Genomic DNA, 6,456 nt, shown 5'->3' with positions numbered 1-6,456 from the left:
AGCGTCTAAGAAAGAGTCATGTTCCAGAACGGCATTTAAAATACACAACGTAATGAATGGCTGCTCTGGTCTGTCATAAAGCCAGGCCTGTCGGGCCGAGCACCAATGCATGGAGGCATAGTTTGTTTTGTTTTTGTTCTTTTGGCAGGGGAATCCCAAAATGATCTAACTATCTTTGAGGTTTGACCAGTAGATCATCTAAATGATCGTTCGGTTGGTGGTGGTCACTAAGAAGTTTGGTTCATAAACGCATAATCAAACATTGACGTTGCTGGCTATTCCACAAAAATGCTGTATCGCTCTACATACTGTATTTCTGTGTGGACGATCTGTATATGATTTATTTTTTAGAATTAACCATTTCGCAGTGGTGTAAATAATCTCACTGGCCCCTGACCATACACCCCGCTCCCCCTCCCGCCCCTCCTTTTCTTCTTGCACTGTGACTGTCACAGACGTGAGCTCCCAGGGCGGTGCCTTTCTTAAGGTGTGGAGGGCGAATGTTCAGCTTTATTAAAAGAAACAAGGCTCTCATGTAGCTAGATGACATTGTACAATTGTATATGTATCATAAAGGTGAATTAGGGAACTGTTTTTACAGGTCATGGTGCTCTGGGAGGTGGCTTGCCTTCAGATTAAACTCGTTCATCTTATTTTTGTGAATGTGGCTGAGGGGGATGTCTTGTGATTTAAGTTGACTCGTGGAAAAAAAAAGATCCCGTTTGGTGTGGGTTGGTGTTGAACACGCATAACATTTTGCAACATTGATAAATTGTGACATTGAAAACTACAGGTGTATAGGTTGCCAAATAAAACAAAACAAACCCAGACAGGGTACGCCTGTATTTAGCATGAACCTCAACTTGACAGCGGGACAAGTTTATTTGCAAACCAGATGCTTGATGGGAAAACTGTTTAGAGCGCACGACTGGCTCCAACTGGAGAGTTTGGGGTTTGGCCTGAGGGGAAATGATTGATGTTCCTGGCTTATGGTGACATTTGATTTAATGACGAAGCTACTCGCACTGGTATACATTCAATTCAAACGTTCTTATTTTTTCTTTCTTTATGGCGTTGTTTTTGACCGTTGGTATTCTGGATTAACCTCTTTTTTTTTAAGTGGGTGTTGTGTAAGTGGGACTCGGAAGGGATTTCTTAAGGCAAAGTCAGATTTAAGCATGTGGTGGTGCAAGTGTGCGAGGCTGGTGGGAGGGGGGGGGGGGGGGGGGCAGTGATCTGATGCCCTCAATCTCCCAGGCTGAGAGGCAGGGCGGGTTGTTTGTCTGACCAGGATATTAGTTAGGAGTTAACCTCTTTACGCCAATTACCGCTCTTTTGCTCTGGCATCACTCTACTGAACCGTAACTTCATATCATAACCCCGTTTCATTCAGTGTCTCGTATCCTGTCCACCCGCCTGCTGACATCCCGCTTTCCTTCAGACTTCATTGTAGGCTCCTGCACTTCTGATGAATCATTCCCTGCTTCTATGATACTGGTTATATACGGTAGAAAAAAATTAACAAACATACTATATGCACATTGACATACATGTGTATTCAAAACACGTTCTGAATACATACTCAGAATTAAGGACCTGATATCATCTCCTGTTGCCCTGTTACAACACTTCAAATTGTACTTATGATTCTGAAAATTCAATAAAATTTCTTTTTTTTTCTCAGATTGTTTGTGCTGTGTCTTTTGTTGTGCAACGGGACACATTTAGATTTAAAAGTCCTTGAGACAACTTGTTGTCGGGGAAGGGGGGTGGGCTCATTGATCATGTGCCTTTTCACCTTCAGGCCCCTATATGTGCACTGGTGCTGACAATACTATATTGCAAAAAGCTTTCAGTTTGTTTTCAGTGTTTTGATTAAAGACAAAGACCTCTCCACATAATCTGCCATGTTGCATCGCCGTGTTTCTGCAGGAACGGACAAACTAAACACGTTAACGCCACCTGAGGACCTCCATAGCTCAGTCACTCTTGGAAAGGAAGAGGTGTTGAGTTGGATGCAATCTGCTGCCTCACAGCTACATCCCACTGAATACTACTCACTGCTCCTTTAAGGAGTATGCACCATGGGAACACGATAAACTACAATAAAAAGGAATCTCCACAAGACAAGTACTCGAGATGAGGTCATAATGAGGAAACACTTGTTATTGTATTTGTGTGCTGTAACTTATGACTGATTTTCAGTTTGAACCTATAATACAAGTAATATTAATTTAGTTATTCAAGATGTGCATCACTCAAAGAACAATATTGGGGGGGGGGGGGATTCCTCTGATAATAAATTGGGGCCAAATGGTTGAATAGAGACCATGCAAGACTAGTCCAAGCACAGCTGCCAGTATATTTGATACACCGAGCTAAAAACGTTTGCAATAGTCGGGCATTTAATCATCCCTTCATGAAATGCACAATGAGATGTGTCGCTGCTACTTCATGGTAATTATGTAGGACCAATGGATTAACAGTCGCAATAAGTAGAACGTTTCCAAATCACCATCCAGCTGGGACATTTATACCCGGAAGTTAGCATGTCAGGTCGTACTTCCTGTTTGTGTATCGCCCTTAACAACGACATATTTTCTGTTTCCGAACAAACCATTGTAATACTTTTGGAGGTTTTATTAGGGATTAGAGTTGCGGCTTGTCATGAAACTAAAATCACAAACACGCCGGTAAACAAAACCCACATTCGCCTTCTGAGTTTCGGCAGGGGGCGTGGCTTAATGTATACATCCACGGGCCGACGGGTCGAGATGACTCGCTCCCTCCGAATGGTTCCGATCTCGGCCGATCTCCTGCACCCGCGGTAGAGCTGCGTTGTAGCTGCGTGTCCTTCTCCAGTCCGTCTCTGACACTATTTCAATCATGGTGGACATTTTGATGTTGATGTTTTTCGCCATCATTGGCCTCGTTTTCCTCTCCTACGTCATCTACTTGCTGTGATGAAGATGATGATGAAGCGTCCTGCTCCGCCACATAAACGGCTGCAGCACAGTCATTCGGGGGATGTGTCTTTCCTGTCCTGCATCCCTGGTTTCCATCATGGACAAATGGTAAGGGCGCATTTCATTCATATAATTAACTGCTATTGTTATAAATGTGATATTTTGCTCCAGCCTTAGAGATGATTTTACACGGAAATGACTGTGTAGTTTAACCTTTATGCCGGCTACAGGCTCCAATACATGTGGGAAGTGATCACACTATTTCACTTGACTAAGCTAATACGATTATGTATTGGTGATAAACTGTACATGTTTGAACTGTATCTGTTTCAGGGATCTGGGTCCAGCCACCGAGGTTTCCCCGGTGGCGCTCTCCTGGAGGAGGGGGGGCACGAGATAAACAAATGGACAAGTGGAAGCCCCCGTTTCTCCTCCTTTTAGTAGGTCAGGATCCTCCTACAAAACGTCACTACTCCCACGTATTTGCAATCAGTCTGACCAATGCATTATCTATGCTACCCAAGGTTGTGCATGTCTCTTTAAGAGGAGACTGTTACCTCTGCACAAGTCCTCTATCCATGGATGCAGGACGGTTTTGTAGTGTTGAGCGTGATGCAGGTGTCGAGTTTGCCTTTCTACAACACTGTGAGCTCATTGTAATGTGTTGTGTTCCGTTGGACCGTGTCATCCTGTGACTTCGTGGCCAACCCTTGTGTGCTCATGTTCTGCCTTGGTTGAGTCAGCCTTCACATCAGTGTTATTATATGACTTTATTCACGTGTTTCCAATATGTTCCTCTCCTCACTACTATCAAGATTATCTGTCAGATTAAAGCCAAGGGGAACATTTCAGTTATATGACTCAGCTATGTGTTTGTCTGTTTTTTGGCTGTAAATGACATCCACGGGGAGCAATGATGTCATTTCAGAAATTAATCAACCATTTATGCTCTTCTCATTTTTAGCACCATACCTCATATATGATGTGTTATCACTGATGTTATGTTTACTGATGCACTGATGCTTTACTTAATGACGGTATTTCACATGACATGTCTAATAAAGATGATTTCAGTAAACCCAGCTGCTTTGTCTTTATTTCAACACAATATGATTTTTATTTTTGCTGCACAAAGCATTGCTCACCTATAATGCTCTAATCATTCCTATAGCCTGTGGGATCTATTTCTTAGTATACAGCATATATATGTATTTGCAATATTGGAAAGTGACATAAGGGATATGATACTCGGAGACAGAATAGTGTGACTGTCATCAACGATCCCTGGCTGGCCCAAACCAGGCACATTACACAAATATTGCTTTTGAAATAAGCCTTTATATTTGGTGTGAACAGCTCATTAGACTATCCTTTTTAAAGTAATCCTTTGCACTCACTGATTATTAGATTTTCTGAGGCCTATACTGCTCCAGCGCCTCCGTACTGAAGTGTATTAAGGAACAGTAGTTATTAGTGAGGGCTGTGTGGCGCTGTCTCCGGTGGTATCTAAATTAGTCATTGAGTCATTGACCTTGATGGAGAAACAGCTTCACAATGCAATAAGGAATATACATTTATTCCATCCCTGCCCCCCCCAATTGTCATGTATGAGCCTCAATAAACATCACAACAAATAGATTCCCAACTGGGTCATAATCTCATCAAACTCTGTGTGACTCTTTAAGGATTGAAGCCCCATGCTCAATATTTACTTTTCAGTGAGAGCATCTCGGTGTGGTGGTGTGAGCAGCCAGTATGTTACACGCTGTCCTCCAGGTGGCGCTGTTTACCTGCAGTAGCTGTGGATACGTCAGCTGATGGCAGTGGAGCAATAAGTAAACATACTTGGCTCAGTTCGAACAGGTGATGTGAGACAGTGTGTGGTTTAAATGTAACAGTCACGGTTGATGAAAATCAGCAGATTCATTAAGTTTGTATGTCTTCAAATGCACTAATTCAACAAATGTTACCCCTTAGATTAGATATAGATGTGTCATTGGTGTTTTTATATAACTAACATATTTCTTCTTGTTTCTCAGTCTACTTAAATACATTATATTTAGAAAAACGTAACATAAAGCTTATTTGAGTGAAATGTGTCAGACAATTAAATCATTCTAAAATGTATATTTTTGGGACCTTTTCTCTGTCGTTCTTGCAGTATTATTGTCATGGAGAATTTATATTATATTGACTGGAACTCAGTAGTATTGTGGCTTGAAAACAAGATTAATTTCTAATTTGTGATTTCATCAATAGATGAAGGATTGCGTGTCTTCCCCATCTTTCTCTCCAATGACTCTCTAAGTTGACAGCTCAGCTTATTTAGTTGCATATTTAAAGAATGTTATGCATTCCTTAGGTAGCCTAATCTTCTTAACCTTTTAAAAATGCTTTCCCTGAACATACTCTAAATAAAAAAACACTAATTCACCCCTTGACAACATTGTTCCACATGTTGGTAAGTACACTTATTAGCTCTCTTAGATGAGAAGACAATTCCTTGTCTGTTCTGTAATTATGAAGCTACAGGTAGCTTAGCTTAGTTTAGCTTAATTGAACGCAAAGACTGGAAACAGGGGGACACAGCTAGCAGTCTCTCACTGTCTCACAGGAATAGTGCTTTACATTGTTTACTCATTAAACAAACACAATGTAGCATGTGGATAAGTAAGGTTTCAAAGTGCTGGTCTTTGGATTGTGTCACTTTTGGACAAAGCCAAGCTCGCTGTTTCCCCTTGTTTCTAGTCTCTATGCTAAACTAAGCTAACCAGCTGCTGGCTTTAGCTTTATCTTCAGCATACAGACGTGGGAGTGATACCAACCTCCTCATCGACTCTCAGCAAGAAAGCGCATATCTCCATATTCCTTTAGTGTGTGTGTGTGTGTGTGTGTGTGTGTGTGTGTGTGTGTGTGTGTGTGTGTGTGTGTGTGTGTGTGTGTGTGTGTGTGTGTGTGTGTCTGTTGCGATCCTCCTCTGAACACTTGGCTAAAGTTTCACCCACATGTGTGCAGACAGACCCACTCTGGAGCGGGAAATAATCGGAATTCCTCTACTGATAGTATAATCTACCACTCACAGCCTCACAATACACCCGCTGTTCTGTCTGAGAGCACACACACACACACACACACACACACACACACACACACACACACACACACACACCCGCAGTCATCTCACTTCAAACAGCCTCTTTGGCTCCTCGGCCAGATCAAATGACGCTGCCGCAGTCTACAGTCGAGGATCTTCAAGGAAAGAGAAGGATGCATTAAAGCTGGACTTCAGAAAGTTGGCCGGGGTTTGTTTGGTTGTCTGCGGCTCCACATGTTGCGTGACCTTGTTGTTTTGCATTCCTGACCCTCATTCCTCCTCTTCCTTCACTGGCCTGTCACACTGCGCCTAAATACCATATCAGATCATGTCACAGCTATGTTATGCATCCATTCAATCAAAATAAGGCAGAACAGGTGCTCTTTTGTTTTCCAG

At 42.3% G+C, this 6,456-nt stretch overlaps 1 long non-coding RNA gene across 1 annotated transcript; it reads left to right on the top strand.

Annotated features, from left to right (window-relative positions):
- Window positions 1-2,744: 2,744 nt before the first annotated feature.
- On the top strand, window positions 2,745-4,048 carry LOC130188967 (uncharacterized). The gene is made up of 2 exons (XR_008830681.1): window positions 2,745-3,074; window positions 3,300-4,048. It is a non-coding gene; the product is annotated as an uncharacterized LOC130188967 (long non-coding RNA).
- The last annotated feature ends 2,408 nt before the right edge of the window (window positions 4,049-6,456 follow it).

Source organism: Pseudoliparis swirei, chromosome 23, assembly GCF_029220125.1.
Source record: "Pseudoliparis swirei isolate HS2019 ecotype Mariana Trench chromosome 23, NWPU_hadal_v1, whole genome shotgun sequence".
Classification (NCBI taxonomy): domain Eukaryota; kingdom Metazoa; phylum Chordata; class Actinopteri; order Perciformes; family Liparidae; genus Pseudoliparis; species Pseudoliparis swirei.
Note: the sequence above shows the minus strand (reverse complement) of the source record. Positions and strands in the feature narration are given on the sequence as shown.